Source organism: Hippopotamus amphibius, chromosome 6, assembly GCF_030028045.1.
Source record: "Hippopotamus amphibius kiboko isolate mHipAmp2 chromosome 6, mHipAmp2.hap2, whole genome shotgun sequence".
Classification (NCBI taxonomy): Eukaryota; Metazoa; Chordata; class Mammalia; order Artiodactyla; family Hippopotamidae; genus Hippopotamus; species Hippopotamus amphibius.
In genome coordinates, this window is record NC_080191.1 from 167,681,938 (window position 1) to 167,701,980 (window position 20,043).

The following is a 20,043-nucleotide window of genomic DNA, read 5'->3' on the forward strand; positions in this document are numbered from 1 at the left end:
CCACCAGTAATAAATAAGAGTTCCTGTTGATCCACATCCTCACCAGCATTTGCTGTTGTCAGTATTTTCAATTTTCACCATTTGAGTAGGTGTGTGATGGTATCTCACTGTTGTTTTAATTTGCAATTCCCTAATGACATAGAGGGTTGTGTATCTTACCATATGCTTATTTGCTGTCTGTATATCTTATTTGGTGAGGTGTCTGTTAAGATCTTTTGCCCATTTTTTTAAATTGGGTTGTTTCTTTTCTTATTGTTGAGTTTTCAGAATTCTTTGTATGTTTTGGATAACTGTCCTTTGTCAGATACGTCTTTCGTGATTATTTTCTCTCAGTCTGTGGGTGGGAGTCTTGACAGAGTCTTGCAAAGCAGAAATTTTTAATTTTAGTGAAGTTCAATGTATCAATTACTTGTTTCATGCACTGTGCCTCTGTTGTGTCTAGAAAGTCATTGCCAAACTCAAGGTCATCTAGGATTCTGCTATGTTATCTTCTAGGAGTTTTATAGTTTTGCCTTTTACATGTAAGTCTCTGGTCCATTTTGAGTTAATTTTTGTGAGGAATGTAAAGTCTGCGTCTAGATTCTTTTTCTTTTTTTTTTAAACATGTGGATGTCCAGCGGTTCCAGCGCTATTTGTTGGGGTTTATCTTTTCTCTATTGTGTTGCCTTTGCTTCTTTGTCAAAGATAAGTTGACTATATACATGGGGGTCTATTTCTGAATCTCTATTTTGTTCCATTGATCTATTTGTCTATTCTTTCATCAATAGCATACTGTCTTAATTACTGTAACTTTGTAACAAGTCTTAGGGTAGTGTCAATGCTGACTTTGTTCTTCTCCTTCAATATTGTGCAGGCTCTTCTGTGTTGTCTGCCTCTCCATATACACTTCAGAATCAATTTGTTGATATCCACAAAATAACTTCCTGGGACTTTGATTGGGATTGCATTGAATCAACTTGACATCTTCCTATCCATGAGTCTTTCTATTCATGGACATGAAATATCTATTTATTTAGTTTTTCTTTGATTTCTTCCATCAGCGTTGTGTAGTTTTCTTTATATATATCTTGTACATATTTTGTTAGAATCATACCATATTTATATTTCATTTTGAGAGGGACTAATATGAATGGTGTTATGTTTTAAATTTCAAATTCTGATTGTTCACTGTTAGTGAATATAGGAAAACTATTGACTTTTGTATATTAACTTGTATCCTGCAGTCTTGTTGTTATTGCTTATTGGTTTCAGGAGTTGCTTTTTTTGCTTTGGGGTGTTTTGTTTTGTTGGTCTATTCTTTTAGATTTTTCCACATATACAATTATATTATTTGCTAAGAAAGTTTTTTCCTTCCTTCTCAATCTGTATGTCTGTATTTCCAAACAAACATTTTCTTTCTTTCTTTTTTTTTTTTTAAGCTCTATATTGGAATATAATTGCTTTACACTCTTGTACCAGTTTTTGAGGTACACCAAAGTGAATCAGCTGTATTTATACATATATCCCCTTATCCCCTCCCTCCCGTGACTCCCTCCCATCCGCCCTGTCCTGGCCTCTAAGGCATCACCCATCATTGAATTGATCTCCCCTTGTTATACAGCAACTTCCCACTAGCTATTTTACATTTGGTAGTGTATCTATGTCTATGCTACTCTCTCACTTCATCCCAGCTTCCCCTTTACCCCCCCCCCACCACCCCATGTCCTCCAGTCCATTCTCTACATCTGCATCCTTATTCTTGCTCTGTCACTGGGTTCATCAGTACCATTTCTTCAGATTCCATATATATGAGTTAGCATACAGTATTTGTTTTCCTCTTTCTGGCTTACATCACTCTGTATGACAGACTCTAGGTCCACCCGCCTCATTACATATAGCTCCATCCTCATTCTTTTTTATAGTTGAGTAATATTCCATTGTATATATGTGCCGCATCTTCTTTATCCATTCATCTGTTGATGGGCATTTAGGTTGCTTCCATGTCCTGGCTATTGTAAATAGTGCTGCAATGAACATTATGGTACATGTTTCTTTTTGGATTATGGTTTTCTCTAGGTATATGCCCATGAGTGGGATTACTGGGTCATATGGTAGTTCCATTTTTAGTTTTTTAAGGAACCTCCAAACTGTTTTCCATAGTGACTGTACCAACTTACATTCCCACCAACAGTGCAGGAGAGTTCCCTTTCCTCCACACCCTCTCCAACATTTATTGTTTCTAGGTTTTTTTCATGGTGGCTATTCTGACCAGTGTGAGGTGATACCTCATTGTGGCTTTGACTTGCATTTCTCTAATGATTAGTGATGTTGAGCCTCTTTTCATGTGTTTGTTGGCCATCTGCCTGTCTTCTTTGGAGAAATGTCTATTTAGGTCTTCTGCCCATTTGTGGATTGGGTTATTTGCTTTTCTGGTATTAAGCTGCATGAGCTGCTTATACATTTTGGTGGTTAATCCTTTGTCCATTGCTTTGTTCGCAAGTATTTTCTCCCATTCTGAGGGTTGTCTTCTTGTCTTGTTTATGGTTTCTTTCACTGTGCAAAAGATTTTAGGTCTCATTAGGTCCCATTTGTTTATTCTTGATTTTATTTCCATGATTCTAGGAGGTGGGTCACAAAGGATCTTGCTTTGATGGATGTCATAGAGTGTTCTGCCTATGTTTTCCTCTAGGAGTTTTATCGTGTCTGGCCTTACATTTAGGTCTTTAATCCATTTTGAGTTTATTTTTGTGTATGGTGTTAGGAAGTGTTCTCATTTCATTCTTTTACTTGTTGCTGTCCAATTTTCCCAGCACCACTTATTGAAGAGGATGTCTTTTGTCCATTGTATATTCTTGCCTCCTTTGTCAAAGATAAAGTGCCCATATGTGCATGGGTTTATCTCTGGGCTCTCTATTCTGTTCCATTGATCTTCCTTTCTATTTTTCTGCCAGTACCATACTGTCTTGATCACTGTATCCTTGTAGTATAGTTTGAAGTCAGGAAGTCTGATTCCACCAACTCCATCTTTCCTTCTCAACGTTGCTTTGGCTATTCGGGATCTTTTGCATTTCCATACAAATCGTAATATTGCTTGTTCTAGTTCTGTGAAAAACGCTGTTGGTAATTTGATAGGGATTGCATTGAATCTGTAAATTGCTTTGGGTAGGATAGTCATTTTCACAATATTGATTCTTCCAATCCAAGAACATGGTATGTCCCTCCATCTGTTTGCATTGTCTTTGATTTCTTTCATCAGTGTCTTACAGTTTTCTGCATACAGGTCTTTTGCCTCCTTAGGCAGGTTTATTCCTAGGTATTTTATTCTTTTTGTTGCAATGGTAAATGGGAGAGTTTCCTTAATTTCTCTTTCTGCTCTTTTGTTGCTAGTGTATAGGAATGCAAGAGATTTCTGTGCATTAATTTTATATCCTTGGGTGTCCTAGGTGGTGCAGTGGTTGAGAATCTGCCTGCCAACAGGTTCAATCCCTGCTCCAGGAAGATCCCACATCCTGCAGAGCAACTAAGCCCATGTGCCACAACTACTGAGCCTGCACTTTAGAGCCCATGAGCCACAACTATTGAGCCCATGTGCTGCAACTACTGAAGCCCATGTGCCTAGAGACCATGCTCCACAAGAGAATCCACAGCAATGAGGAGCCCACCCACCACAACGAAGAGTAGCCTCCACTCACCACAACTAAAGAGAAAGCCCGTGCACAGCAAAAAAGACCCAACACAGCCAATAAAATTAATTAATTAATTAAAAATTTTTTATATCCTGCTACTTTACTAAATTCATCAATTAGTGCTAGCAGTTTTCTGGTAGAATCTTTAGGGGTTTCTATGTATAATATCATGTCATCTGCAAAGAGTGACAATTTTACTTCTTTTCCAATTTGGTTTCCTTTTATTTCATTTTCTTCTCTGATTGCTGTGGCTAAAACTTCCAAAACTATGTTGAATAATAATGGTGAGAGTGGACATCCTTGTCTTATTCCTTTTCATAGAGGGAATGCTTTCAGTTTTTCACCATTTAGAACGATGTTGGCTGTTGGTTTGTCATATATGGCTTTTATTATGTTGAGGTAATTTCCTTCTATTCCCATTTTCTGGAGAGTTTTTATCATAAATGGATGTTGAATTTTGTCAAAAGCTTTTTCTGCATCTATTGAGATTATCTTATGGCTTTCATCCTTCAATTTGTTGATATGATGTAACACATTGATTGATTTGCGTATATTGAAGAATCCTTGCATCCCAGGGATAAACCCCACTTGATCATGGTGTATGATCTTTTTAATGTGCTGCTGCATTCTGTTAGCTAGTATTTTCTTGAGGATTTTTGCATCTATATTCATCAGCGATATTGGCCTGTAATTTTCTTTTTTTGTGACATCTTTGCCTGGTTTTGGTATGAGGGTGATGGTGGCCTCGTAGAATGAGTTTGGCAGTGTTCCTCCTTCTGCTATATTTTGGAAGAGTTTGAGAAGGATAGGTGTTAGCTCTTCTCTAAATGTTTGATAGAATTCGCCTATGAAGCCATCTGGCCCTGGGCTTTTGTTTGTTGGGAGACTTTTAATCACAGTCTCAATTTCTGTGCTTGTGATTGGTCTGTTCATATTTTCTATTTCTTCCTGGTTGAGTCTTGGAAGATTGTACTTTCCTAAGAATTTATCCATTTCTTCCAAGTTATACAATTTTTTGGCATATAGTTGCTTGTAGTAGTCTCCCATGATCTTTTGTATTTCTGTGGTGTCCATTGTTACTTCTCCTTTTTCATTTCTAATTCTGTTGATTTGCCTCTTCCCCCTTTTTTCCTGATGAGTCTGGCTAATGGTTTATCAATTCTGTTTATTTTCTTAAAGAACCAGCTTTTAGTTTTATTGATCTTTGCTGTTGTTTTCTTCATTTCTTTTTCATTTATTTCTGATCTGATCTTTATGATTTCTTTCCTTCTGCTCACTTTGGGGTTTCTTTGTTCTTCTTCCTCTAATTGTTTTATGTGTAAGGTTAGGTTACTTATTTGATGTTTTTCTTGTTTCTTGAGGTAGGACTGTATTGCTAAAACTTCCCTCTTAGAACTGCTTTTGCTGCATCCCATGGGTTTTGGGTTGTTGTGCTTTCATTGTCCTTTGTTTCTAGGTATTTTTTTATTTCCTCTTTGATTTCTTCAGTGATTTCTTGGTTGTTTAATAGTGTATTGTGTAGCCTCCATGTGGTTGTATTTTTTACAGTTTTTTTCAGGTAATTGATATCTAGTCTCATGGTGTTGTGGTCAGGGAAAATGCTTAATATGATTTCAATTTTTTTGAATTTACTGAGGCTTGATTTATGACCCAAGATGTGATCTATCCTGGAGAATGTTCCATATGCACTTGAGAAGAAAGTGTATTCTGTCATTTTTGGATGGAATGTCCTATAGATATCAATTAAGTTGAGATGGTCTAATGTGTCATTTAAAGCTTGTGTGTCCTTATTTATTTTCTGTTTGGATGATCTGTCCATTGATGTAAGTGGGGTGTTAAAGTCTCCTACTATTATTGTGCTACTGTTGATTTCCCTTTTTATGGCTGTTAGCATTTGCCTTATGTATTGAGGTGCTCCTATGTTGGGTGCGAAGATATTTACAATTGTTATATGTTCTTCTTGGATCAATCCCTTGATCATTATGTAGTGTCCTTCCTTGTCTCTTGTAATGGTCTTTACTTTAAAGTCTAATGTGTCTGATATGGGTATTGCTACTCCAGCTTTCTTTTGACTTCCATTTGCATGGAATATCTTTTGCCATCTCTTTACTTTCAGTCTATATGTGTCCCTTGGTCTGAAGTGGGTTTCTTGTAGACAGCATATGTAAGGGTCTTGTTTTTGTATCCATTCAACCAGTCTGTGTCTTTTGGTTGGAGCATTTAATCCAATCCCTTATATGTTATTTGTTGTTTTTCTCTTGCTGCTTTTAATATTTTTCCTTTGTGTTTCATTTTCGTTAGTTTGATTAATATGTGCCTCGGTGTATTTCTCCTTGGGTTTATTATGTATGGGACTCTCTGCACTTCTTGGACTTGGTTAATTATTTCCTTTTCCATGTTGGGGAAGTTTTCCACTCTAACCTCTTCAAATATTTTCGCAGACCCTTTCTTTTTTTCTTCTTCTTCTGGGATGCCTATGATTCGAATGTTGGTGTGCTTAATGTTGTCACCAAGGTCTCTGAGACTGTCCTCCATTCTTTTTATTCTTTTTTCTCTTTCCTGCTCTGTGGCAGTTATTTCCCCCATTCTATCTTCAGGCCTATCATCGGCACCGTCAGCATGGATGATGTGATGCTGGAGATGCTCTGTGCGAAGTTATGAAGGCATGCAAGCCATACGTGCAGTTCACCATGAAGCACAGATGAGGAGCTGTGAGCAGAAGAGTGTAAAATAAACTTTCTTATTATTTGTACATAAAAAAAAAAAACTTATTCGTTCTTCTGCCTCAGTTATTCTGCTGTTTATACCGTCTAGAGTATTTTTAATCTCAGATATTTTGTTATCTATTACTGTTTGTTTGCTCTTTAGTTCTTCTGAGTCTTTATTAACTGTTTCTTGTATTTTCTCCATTTTGTTATTGAGATTTTGGATCATCTTTACTATCATTATTCCGAATTCTTTTTCAGGCAATTTGCCTATTTCCTCTTCATTTATTTGGTCTTGTGTATTTTTACTTTGTTTCTTCATCTGTGACATAATTTTTTGTCATCTCATTTTCCCCCCACTTTGGATGGGTGGGATTGTGTTCCTGTCCCACTGGGTGTTTGGCCTGAGGTTTCAAGCACTCAAGTTTGTAGGCTGTTGAGTATAGCTGGGTCTTGGTGTTGAGGTGAGAACCTCTGGGAGACCTCACTCTGATGAATATTCCCTGGGATCTGGGTTTCCCTGTTAGTCCAATGTTTTGGACTCAGAGCTCTCACTTCAGGAGCTCAGGCCTTACCTTGGGCTTGTGAATCAAGATCCCGCAAGCCATGTGGAGCAGAAAAACAAAAAAATTAAAAAAAAAAAAAAAAGATGGAGCAACAACTGGAAGGTAAAACAACCGCAATAGCTGAAGTGAGGAGGTGGGAAATAAAAAAAAAAGCTAGAAAAGGCATTGGCTGTGGGGGTGGGGCTTAGACAAGGAGGGGTGGGGTCAGGCAATGGGCAGGGCCTACACTTAGAAAAGGCCTTAGGGATGGTGGGGAATGGGGCTTAGGCCCAATGAGGCAGAGGGGCCCAGGAATGCCTCTGGTCCTGGGGGCAAAGGACCAGGTCAAGGTACCCAGCAGGCTCCCCTGGCCCAAGTTGGTGGGAGAAATGCTAGGAACCTCCCCTAGTCTTCCAGTCTTGGAGGGTCGCTCCCCTTGGTTTCTCTTCCTCCTTACCCCCTCCCTCTTATTCCCTAAGACCCTCACAGCTGGAGGGGGCACTGGAAGACAGGAGACCAGACTCTGATGCCCAGTAAGCTTCCCAGGGCCAACTGGGCTAGGGTAAGGCCTACAGCACTTCCCCAAATTTCCCAGTCTCATAGGGTCCCTGTTTGCCTCTCCTCCTCTCCCCCGCGCCCCCACTCTCCTAGGTCCCAAGCAGCTGGAGGGTGCTGCAGAGTGTGAAAGACCAGGTCTGTGAGCCTAGCAGGCTTCCCAGGGTTAGTGGGCAGGGGAAATACCTTCCCTGCCTCCCTTGATCCTCCAATCCCAGAAGGCTCCCTCCCCTGCCTGCCTCTCCTCTTCTCCCCTGCTTTCCTTCTACACTGCTAGGACCAGTGAGATCTAGAGGGGCCCCTGGAGGACTGAAGACCAGGCCTGGGGGTGCAACAGGCCTGCCAGTGCCAAGTGGGTAGGGAGATTTCCCGCAGCATCCCCCCTGATCCTCCAGTCCTGCAAGGTTCCCCCCACCGCTGTCTGCCTCTCTTCCTCTTCTCCTCTCCTCCCTCCCTCTCACGCCTGTACAACCCACTCAGCCAGAGAGACTGAGGGACCAGACTCAGGAGCCCAGCAGGCCCACCGGGCCCAAGTGGGCAGGGGAAAGGTCCTCTGCACCTCCCCTGGTCCTCTGCTCCTGGAACGTCCCACCACCGGTCTGCCTCTCTTCCTCTTCCCCTGCCACACTCCAATGTCCCTGGGACCAATGCGTCTGGGAGAGGACCCTGGAGAGTTGGAGACCAGGCCCAGGAGCCCAGCAGGCTTCCCAGCCAGTGGGCAGCAGAAATGCCTTCCGCTCCTCCCCCATCCTCTGATCCCAGAGGGTCCCTCCCCCCTTCCGCCTTTCTTCTTTTCCCCCCACCGCTTCCCTCCTGTACTTCTAGGACCAACAGCCCAGAAGGGCCTTGGAAGGTGGAGGACCCGCCCAGAAGAAGTACCTGGCAGTGCCTCCCCTATACTTCTGACCTGCAGAAATCCCTTCCCACCCTCACTGTCTGCCTCTCCCCGCCCCCCCGTCCCCCTCCCCACCACGCCCCCAGGACCCACGTGCCCGAGGGGCCCTGGAGAGTGAAGGAAATGCCCTCTCGCCTCCCCATCCCCCTATCTCAAAGCCCCCACCCCCACCTGTCCGCCTCTCCACCTCCTCGCCCCTCCTCCCTCCCTCCCACAACCCCAGGACCCAGGCAGCCCGGAGAGAGCTTTGGAGGGTGGAGGACCCCTCTGGGGAGCCCAGCAGCCCCTCAAGCCAGGGAGTTCAGCAGGCCTCCTGGCCTCCTGGGCAGGAAAAACCCAGTTGTGGTTTCCTGATCTCCCCAGCCCCCAAAGAACTTCCCCCCTCACCCAGCCACCTCCCAGGGGCGCTGGTCCCATCCAGCTTCCCCTTCTCCGCCCCCTTGACTTCCCCCAGGTCATACCCAGTTGCTCCAGGGTTCCTGTGGTCTCCTTCAGCCTCAGGTCCCCCACCGGCCTCCGGCAACCGATCTATTTGTGGGGAGACACGATCTCCGCGTCTTCCCACGCCGCCACCTTGACTCTGCTCAAACATTTTCTTATAAATGATATTCACTTGCTTTTTTATTGTCTTTTTTTCTTCTTTTCCTCCTTTTCTAAAAAGATCTAAAATATTACTGTGAATAACTGGAAAAAAAATTCGTTAACTTCTAACATTTATTTTCAAATCCTTGAACTGCATTTAAATGGTCAAAGTAGCACAAATTTGTGTATAAACCTTTAAGAATTAGGAACTAATAAAGGAATCCTTGTTCTAAGTGGAAAATCATTGCTTCTTGAAGCTCAGAGCTTCGTGGAAAGACTGTGTTCTTCCTCTAAAGTACTTCTTTTTTAGAAGTTCCTTTAGTAACTATTCTCTTTATAACAGTTTTTATTTGTCTGATGATGTCTTTTGTTCTTTCTCTTAAATAATATTTTAGTTGGGTTTACAGCTCTTGGTTGACAATTATTTTCTTTTAGCACTTTTTCTGTTGATTCCAAAAAATATGTATTCTGCATATTCCATTAGATCTATCTTCCATTTAACTAATTCTTTCTTCAGTGTGCCTAATTTCATGTTTAATGTCCCCCTACTTTTTTTCCTCATCCATTTAGCTTTTAACTATAATAATTATATTTTCTCATGTTTAGAATTCTGTCTGGTCTTCTTCCACAAATGCCTGGGCCTTTTTAAGAGTACAGTCGACCTTCAGTATCTGCGAGGGATTGGTTTCAGCACCAGCTTACAGATGCCAAACTCTGTAGATGGTCAAGTCCCCTGCTCAGCCCTCAGCATTTGTGGATTCTGCATCCCACGGTGAAAATCCGGCTCTGAATCTAAAAGTGTGCACGTTATATTTTATGCAGGATATCTACATGTTCTATTTCAGGAGGAATTTTCAAACTCTCTAGCTATTTGCCACAAGTGCCATAGCACAAGTTTCTTTCTAAAAGTAGTCATGTTTTCGGGACTTCCCTGGTGGCGCAGTGGTTAAGAATCTGCCTGCCAATGCAGGGGACACAGGCTTGATCCCACATGCCATGGAGAAACTAAGCCCGTGCGCCACAACCACTGAGCCTGTGCTCTAGGGCTCGTGAGCCACAACTACTGAGCCCATGTGCTGCAACTACTGAAGCCCGCATGCCTAGAGCCCATGCTCTGCAACAAGAGAAGCCACTGCAGTAAGAAGCCTGCGCACCACGACAGAGTAGCCCTCACTCCACACAACTAGAGAAAGCCCGCACAGCAACGAAGACCCAATGCAGCCGATAATAAATAAACAAATAAATTAAAAAGAAATAAAAGTAGTCATGTTTTCACTAGTAAAATATCATCTTTTCTTTGAAAAAATGGGTTATGTGTGTATGGGAAATATCTGCTAGGTCGCATACTACTGGCATACTACCTATCACAGAAAAGGGCAGCAAATTTGGAATAATTTGTCTTTTTGTAAGAGAAAGAAAATGTGCCTCATTTTTAAGTGCCTTGCTGTGAGATAACCTGTGGGATCTTTATTGTCACCATCTGCTATTTAAAATAATTACTAAACTCACCTAATTGTGCACATATGAACTACAACACCTTGTAATAAGCCTAGAGGGATAGAACAAATGGAGATTTTTCTGTCCACCTGTCCAAGTTATGGGTATCTCAGTGACATATCTTGGATGAAGACATCATTAATGTTAATAAAATTTAAATTCTAGATGTTATAATCAAATAAATATATATAGAAGTACTACCATTTTATTTCCCTTATCCCAGTCACTAATCTCAGCTTCCCTCTGGGGTGTGGGTACCAGTTCCCATGCTGAAAACATTTTTGGTTGTCACAGTTGGGGGAAGGTATTTCTGGCATCTAGTGGGTGGAGGCCAGGAATTCTGCTAAGTACCCTGCAACGCACCTGCAGATGCTGCCTGTCCCATCAGTGACTTTCCACTTCACAGAATGTCCAAGTCAGAAGGCCCTTAGGCCTTGTGCTTTCCATGTTTGCCCTGTGTTTTACAGAGGGAGGAACCAAGGGAATGGTGGTGTCCGGTTCCCTTTGCAAGGCAGGCTGTTATTTCTGAGGGCAATCCTCCTTGGTTGGAGGGGCCTGAGAGTAGACACTATCCCTGATCTCAGAGGCCCAGAAAGGGAAGTGGTCAGAAGCTGCCCAGGGCTCGCAGGTCACGGGGAGCAATCCAGCTTGTGCCTGGAGGAACCCAATTCTCACCCTCAGGGAAGAGATGCTGAAGAGCTCTTTAAGCTGGAATCAATGTCTTCTCCCACAAGGAGTGAGAAAATAAAATCCATGTTGAAGCCTCCGCTAATGAAAAGGAGACAGGATCGCAAGGGTGGGGGCGGCCAGGAAGCCCAGGAGGAGGTATTTATCCACTGAACTTTTTCTGCTTACGCAACAGATCTTCACTATCTACACTGTCCTGCGGTCCTCCGGCTCCCCTGGGAGATGCTTAATGACATAAACTGCTTAATAAGTGGTGATGGTGCCCCCAAATTGCTGATGGAAGGGGAAGGCTGTGCCTTCTATCGCCCAGTTCAGTGTGTTTCCTTTCTCGCATCTTATCTTTGAGACACTGGCCAGAGTCAGAGAAGAAAGGCAGCTGGCCTCACAGGCATTTGCTCTGATGGACGCTGACTCCAGGGAAGGCTGCCAGTCACTTTCCCTCATGAAGGGACACAAGGCGTCCGTTTTGTGTGCTCTTCGGTGCAGATTTCCTCCTTGGGCACTCTCTTGGGCTCCCCACAGAGCTCACGTTTACTTTAATTTTATTTACCAAACACATATATCACTCACGGTACTCCAGATCATATCCTAGATGCTTCATAAGCATTCACCTATTTAATCTACAGAAGAGGGTTACAAAGTTAGCTACTGTCTCTAAGCTCTATTTATTTGTTTACTTATTTATTCCTCAAATAGCCATTGCTCTTTAAGAGCAATTAGTATAAGAAATCAGCATATAGTATTTTATTTTCACTTAGTCCATTTCTTATGTTAGTCGTCCCTGTTCTAGATCCATATTCCTGACCCGCATCGCATTCCCTCTGTCTGGAGAACTTCCTGTAATATTTCTCGTAGAGTTGATGCAACAGCTGTTTATCAGGAATGTCTTCATTTCTCCTTCACTTTTTTTAAAAAATTAATTTTTACTGGAGTATGGTTGCTTTACAAGGTTGTGTTAGCCACCACCGCACAACAAAATGAACCAGCCACACACACACATATATCCCCTCCCTTTGGACGTCCGTCGCATTTAGGTCACCACAGTGCATTGGGTAGAGTTCCCTGTGCTGTACAGTATGTTTCTAAGCACACCTTTTTAAAAAAATTTATTTAATTTATTGGCTGAGTTGGGTCTTTGTTGCTGCTTTTCCTAGTTGTGGAAAGTGGGGGCTACTCTTCGTTGCGGAGCAACGGGCTCAGTAGTTGTGGCACACGGACTCAGTAGTTGCGGTGCACAGGCTTAGTTGCTCTACGGCAAGTGGGGTCTTCCCGGACCAGGGACCGAATTCGGGTCCCCTGCGTTGACAGGTGGATTCTTAACCACTGTGCCACCAGGGAAGTCCCCAAAGCCCTTTTTAAAGACAAGGAAACTGAGACACAGAGGGTAAAGTCTGCCAGCCACAAGGAACATGGTGGCCACCATGTACTTCTAATCCCTGTGCTGGGTGCAGGCATGGCCTGGTGTTCCCTCTGCTCGCCATTTAGATAGAGTCCTACACGCATTCCTCTTTCTCCAGGGGTCCTTCCCAGGCTGCTCCTCACTTGCTGCTCTGCCCTCTCCATCTCTCCCAGCCCTGGAGGGGACATTCACATGGTCCTTGCACATGCACTCCCATTTATACACTTCCAGCTAATTCACTGTCCAAGAATTTCCTCACATATCAAACATCAAGAAGAGGCATCTCTCTCCTAAGGAAATAACCTGAAGAAATGTCAAAGATTTATCCACGTAGATATTATCTCAACATCATGTGTAAGACTGAAAAACTGGGAACACCCTAGGTGTTCAAGAAGGGGGAATTGGTTAAGAAAAGATGAAGGAGTATCACGCAACCATTAAAATTTCCAATTTCAGGAAGCTTTTAAGGAGGGGATATATTAATTAATGTGAAGGGAGAACATGGGATCTAAATTATATATGTCACATGAGCTTAACTATTATCAGTGGTAAGTGTGGGGGGAGAAGAATATTTTTTCACTGATATTGTTTAGAATTGCTGTCACAAAATGAAAGGCAGACAGCTTTTAGTCGTTTTTATTGCTGTTTTAAAATTTTCTACGGACAGCTCACCTCCTCATGGTACTCCGGGCTGACTGTTCCCACCATGACCAGCACCTTAGTATGTCACTGCCATTTCAGTATGTTATTTTGTCTATCAGATGTCATTTGATTGCTTGTTCAATGTCTATCTTCGTTACAGAACTTCAAGCACTATGAGGGCATCTCTCCAACAACTGAAGATTTTGAACCTTCTTTCTTGTGTTTATTGGCCATTGATATGTCTTCTTTTGTGAAACGTCTATTCAAGGCTTTTACCCATTTTAAGGAAACAATTGGACTCTGTTTTTTTGTTTTTTTCTTTGTTTTGTTTTTTTTTAAATATGGATTTGTAGTTCTTTGTGTGTTCTGGATACAAGTTCTTCGTGGGACATTTTAAAATATTGAGATATAATTGACATATTAGTTTCAGGTTTACAACATAATGGTTTGATATATGCATATATTGTGAAATAATCACCCTAAGTCTAGTTAAGGTCCATCTCCACACATAGTTATAATTTTTTTTCTTGTGATAAGAACTTTTAAGATCTACTCTTTCAGCAACTTTGAAATATACGGTACATTATTATAAACTATTGTCACTCTGCTGTACATTACATCCGCAGGACTTATTTATTTTATAACTGAAAGCTTGTATCTTTTGACCCCCTTCATCCATTGCAACCACCGAACAGTTCTCTGCATATATGAGTTTGTTTTATTGTTTGTTTGTTTTTAGATTCCACATATAAGTGAGATCATATGGTACTTGTCTTTCTCTTCCTGGCTTACTTCACTTAGTCTAATGCCCTCAAGGGCCATCCATGGTTTTGCAAATGGATTTCCTTCTTTTTTATGGTTGAACAATATTCCACTTTATGTATTCATATATATGTGTGTATTTTTTCTTTACCCATTCATCTGTCAATAAACAGATAGATTGTTTCCATGTCTTGGCTATTATAAATAATGCTGCACTAAACAAAAGGGTGCACATATCTTTTCAAGTTAGTGCTTATGTTTCCTTTGGATTGATATGTAGAAGTAGAATTGCTGGATCATATGGTAGTTTTATTTTCAATCTTTTGAGAAACCTCCATACTGTTTTCCATAAAAGCTGCACCAATTTACATGCCCACATTTTTTCCTTTTCTCCCCTAGTGAGACATTTTATTATACATATTTTGTCTCAGGCTGTGGCTTGTTTTCCTTTTTTTAAAAAATTCTTTTAATGAGTAGAAATATTTAATTTTGATAAGTCCAGTTTATTGATTTTTAAATTTCATGGTTAGTGCTTTAGTCTCATCTTAAAGAAATCTTTGCACACCCTGAACCTCAAAAATATTCTTCTTTTTTTTAGAAGTTTTACAGTTTTAGCTTTTAGGCTTAGATATAGGATTTATCTTGAATTACAGTTGGCCCTCCATATCTGTGGGTTCCAAATCCATGAATTCAGTCAACCATGATCAAACATATTAGGAAAAAAAGTTCCGTAGAGCAAAACTTGAATTTCCCAAGTGCTGGCAACTATTTACATGCCATTCACATTGTATTTACAGCTATGTACATAGCATTTACATTGTATTAGGTATGGTAAGTAACCTAGAGATGGTTTAAAGTACACAGGAGGAGGTGAGTAGGTTCTATGCATACACTACAGCATTTCATATAAGGTACTTGAACATCCTCAGGTCTTGATATCTGTGGGGCTGCGGACATCCCGGAACCAATGCCCTGCGGACACCAAGGGACAACTGTGATTTTTGTTCGCTGTGTGAGATGGGGATCAGGGTTTATGTTTTCTAAAGGACGTCCTGTTTTTCCGACGTTATTTGTTGGAAGACGTTACTTTCACTATTGATTTGCCGTGGTGCCTTGGTCAAACATCAATCGATTGTATATGTCAGGTCGTGTCAGGCCTGTTTCTTTTTCTTTGTAAAAGGGGGGAGTCTTTTTGTTTTGAGGCTAGTTTTAGGTGCTAATTCTAGGTCATGGCTTTTGCTCTTAACGCATAGGCCTTTTGAAGGCTCCAATCAATCCTCAAGGAACTTTTTAGAAGGTGTGTCCACACTGGTTGGGCCAGAAGTCCACTGTCTCTCTGCCGCAGGACATCCGGTGTCTCTGTTCCGGTCTCACTCCTGCAGTGTGTGACCTTCGCTAGGCATCATGGATTCTTAGCTGTCTATGTGTAGCTCAGTTCTCAGCCACAGACCCACAATCACTCCCCATGCAGACTTCAGGGCTCTGCCTTTTTGCGGAGCTCTTTCTTCTGTGATATCCTGCCCGCAAATTCCAGCCTCTTCTGTCGCTGGGGTTCTGATCTCTACCTGCTCAGCTCTGAGAGAGCACCGCTCAGCTTGGGTTCACTCTCCACTGCTGCAGGGAAGTCGCCCTGGGCAGAAAGCTGGGCTGACCACGGGCGTCTCCTCATACAGTTCACATCTCTGCAAAACCACCGTCTCCAAGTGCCTGTTGTTCAGTGTCTGAAAACATCTGCTGCGTATGTTTTGGCCCTGTTTGTAGTTGTTTAAGGCAGGGAGACAAGTAACGTACCAGTTACTCTGTCACAGCCAGAAACAGACATCCCCACATGATTTTAATTCTTTGCAGCAGCATCAACCCTGCTGATACTGCAGAGCGAAAGGGTCCCATTCCTCTTAAACTATTGCGTATTCTTTATTAAGTCCCCTCAGTGCAAAGCAAGAAGTCGTGAGTCACTCAGCCTTGGCTGACTGAGTGATTTAACTGAGAAGGTTTGTGAGGATTAACTAGAAGCCGGCCAAAATGTACTATAAAGAGATAAATGGCTGCTTTATTGCTTAAAAAAATGTCTAGCTGCAAATGTCCCCAAAAGGAAGAGGTTCAATATCAGGCAGACTTAGTCTTCTAATTTTCTCTCTACATCTAGGAAATAAACGTCATGTCAGAGCACATGAAACCAATGTTCCCCTTCATACTCATCACCCTCTACCAGAACCCCTGTTTCCAGGTTAGCAGAAAATTGAGATCTATCTGAAACCGACATGCACTGAATATCCTTGTGGAAATCTCTCTCAGCATAAGGTGTCACTTCCTGCTTGTCCCGTGATTAGTCCTACCTATTAGGCGTGCCCTGTGCTCCCTCTTGTTTATTTCAGAGCACTTAAAACAGCTTGTAATCACACAGATATCTGTTTTGCTTCTTTTCAATCTCTCCCAATTTTTCGTCTGCTTTTAACAGGTTACAAGCTCTGTGGGGGCAAACACATTGCCTGCAGCCCCAGTGTCTAGCAGAGTGATTGGTACACGGGGTCTAAGAATTGTTTGCTGAATGAATAAATAGAGGAATGAGTCTATAAATGAACTGACCCTTTGGGAATTAGACCAAAACGGATACAAAGAGAAGCCTTAAAGGATTCAAAGAGAAAGGACTAGTTCCTAAATACCTGCAGTGTTTAATCTTCAAGAGACAAAGACCTCTGAGCCAGAGATAACTTGTGAGTCGCCATTGTTTTACTTGAAACAGAAATTGTTGCTCGAGAGTCCCTCAAGAGATGCCGCTCCTGAGAGCTGGGCATCTGCTCTTTCCATGGGAGCTTCTGTGGCACATTGGATTTTGTCCCTAGACTGCACAACTATAACGGCCCTCCCTGCCAGTAGCACGTACCAGGGAAAGCTGTCTTGTTCTCTGTGGGAGGGCTCAGCATGCATGTGCTTTAATAACTCCCAGGGCACAGAAGTTTCCACATGTGGCGCAGAGAACATCTTGTCCTCTCCTGGTTATAGTAGCAGGAGAAACCAAGAACAAAGGCAGAACATTCTTTAATTGAAGGAGCCCTGGACACAGCACACGAGGGACTATTTATCAGAACGTCTCATCATGTAGGTGGTGAAACTTGATCTAGGGACCAAGATGGGACAAAAGGAATCCGTGGTCACGCAGTGAGTAGAGAGCTTCATGAGGACTAGTCTCCCCTCGACGACATCTACCTCTAGTCCGGGCTGTTACTGCTTGTTTGTTGCCCCTCCGTCGTCCCTCCCCACCACTCCTGCCAACACACGAGGCTGCGTTTCAGCTTGAATCATTTATACTCCCAAGTAAGAGCATGGTACTTTCTAATCTGGTGTGATTGGAGAAAGTCAGAAGAGAAGCCTTTTTTCTTTTGGCAACACACTCCTAGGTCAATGGTCCAAGTTCAATGACTATTTAGAATCAGTAAAGGCTGCGGTGGGGATGAGGGGAGGATGGAGAGAGAGGCGGTCCTGGAGTTTAAAGGCCTGAGCACATGCTGCTTCTGACTTGTTGCATGAGCTACGGGAGTCCTTCCCTTCTCTACCTCTTAGTTTCACCACGTGTTAAATAAGAGAGCTGGAATAGATCATCTCTACCGTTCCGTCTAGCTTATATCTTATTCTAAAATAGCAGCACACTTGAAGGAAATGTTTACTGCCATTGTATAGATTTAGAGAATCTCTATTTCTCTGGATGTTCTCAGAAACAGAAAAGGTTCCTTGTTTCTGTGGAACTATGCATACTGAAGCCTAAACTTGCAGCCCCGGGAAGTGTAGTGATGGTGGATGTCCTGGATAAACCTACAAAGACTGACGCAGTCATAAAAGCCATCCCTGCCAGCCCCAAAGTGGATAAAAGTAACTTTTTTGCACACCCCCTCCACAGGAGTTTAGAACATCAGGATTCTACATCTAGTTTCTCCTCTTACCTGCTGGAAAGTCTAATCAGCTCCCTTTCATGATAGGGCGTCATCTACAAGTTTAATAAAGACAGAAACAAACCATTCATGGCTATTACTAGTATCCTAGGATGAGAGTTGTGTTGGATGAGGGAAAAAACCTAAGAATTTCTTTAAAATGTTTAGGGGGACATAATGTTACCAGCTAAAAGGTTCTATCAAAGATAGTCTTCTATAAAGGCCATTTAAATTTCCACGAATCTTTTCTAGAATGATTCTTACAACATCTCTCCCATAAGGAGAAACAGCTTTGGCCAATAGAACCATGATGAAACTGATTAGTAATTGTGACAATCACAATGTTGTCAGCTATTACTGTCCTAATTCATCTTACATTTCTCTATGACAAGACCTGACACAGAGATATTGAATATGCAAAACTTAAAATATACAATGCATATGATTATAAAAACAGAAGACCATGTGTGCCTTTACTGATGGTGTGTGCTTACAGAGGAAGCCAGCAGCTGTCTAACCTCCTCATGAGATGTCACCTAATATGGGGTGAGAGGCAGTGAAGAAGGCTGGATGTGATCGACATGAAGGAATTTACAAAAGGCAGGGGAAACATTCTGGGTATAATTAAGGAAACTGGAAACTAACAACTTGATGTCATTAAAAGTGGGGGGGGGGGGAAATGGAACAAGATAGCCTTTTTGTCATGCTTGATCATAAAAGGCATGTTTTTGTATGAAGTTGAAATGTCATTCCTAGGTGGAGCTGGGCTTTTCCAAGTGTACTAACTCCCAAAACATGTCAGCGGGGTGGAGTTGTTCCAGCAGATTCTCAGGCTCTTCTCCAGCAGCGGATTCTCAGAGTTGAGCAGAGGTAAGGCAGGGCCTTGACTGCCAAGTGGCCTTTCTTCTGACAACTCTACCCCCTCCCATGGGGAGCAACGCTATCCTGAAACCTCACTGGGCTAGAGACGAGCTGCAGGAGAAACGCAAGAAAGCAGTAGATCCCTGCTGGGGTGGGGGCAGGGAGGTGCTTCATGGCCTGGTGGGGGGTGAGGGGGGGGTGAGGGGGAGGGTGGATCACACATCCAGAGGGAGGAGAGGCCCTCTGAGTCTAGGCAGTCTGAGCTGGAATAACTAGATCCTGCTCCCCTCATCTACCCAAGGACGTTGCTCTGGTCATTTTCCTCTTCTGCATCCTCAGCCTTCCCTTCTCTGTCAGATCGTTGTCAATAGCCTAAACAGAAATCACAAATAGGACCTCAGATGCCCCTTAGCCTATCACCCTACTTCTCTCCTTCCCTCTCTTGCCAAACACCTTGAGAGATTGTCTCCTCACCCCATCATCAGACTCCACTCCTCCAATTCTTGCTTAAATCCCCTGCCAGACTTGTTTCCCATCTCCCATCACTCTACCTCTCCACCCAAACGGCTCTTATCAGTGCCACCAAGGGTCTCCATGTGGCTTACTCCCATGGCCAATGCTAGTTTCTCATTTTCTTACTATCAGCAGCATCTCATCCAGTGAGTCTCTCCTCTTGAAATGCTGTTTTCACTTTGCTTCCTGGACATCACACTCTCTGATTTCCTCTTACTGGACTGTTGACCACTTCTCAGTCTCTCCTACTTCTTCCTCCTCACAGCCCCAACTGCTCCAGGTCTCTTCTGTTTGAATCTCTTTTCTCTCCCTATAATTGTCCTCTTGGAAAACTCATTGCTCTCATAGCTTTAAATAAGCTTTCAATTTTATATTTCCAACTGTAGTAGTCTCTCTTTGCTACTATAATGGGTAACTATAAACTTGGTGACTTACAATAACACAAATTTATTACCTTGTGCCTCTGGAGGTCAGACGTCTGAAATGAGTCTTACAGGGCTAAAACCAAAGTGTCACCTGAGCTAGTTCCTTCTGGAGGCTCCTGGGGGAATCTGTTCCTTGCTTCTTCCCACATCTAGATTCTACCAGCATTCCTTGTCTTGTGGCCATATCACTTTAATCTCTGCTTCCACCATCACCTTCTCATCTGACTCTTACTTCTTCTGTGTTCCTCTTATAAGAACCACTGAGATCACACCTAGATGATTTAAGATAATCTCCCCATTTCAAGATCCTTAATTTAATTGTGTGTGCGAAGTCCCTTTTCTTGTATAAAGTAACATTCATGGATTCTGGAGATTAGGATGTGG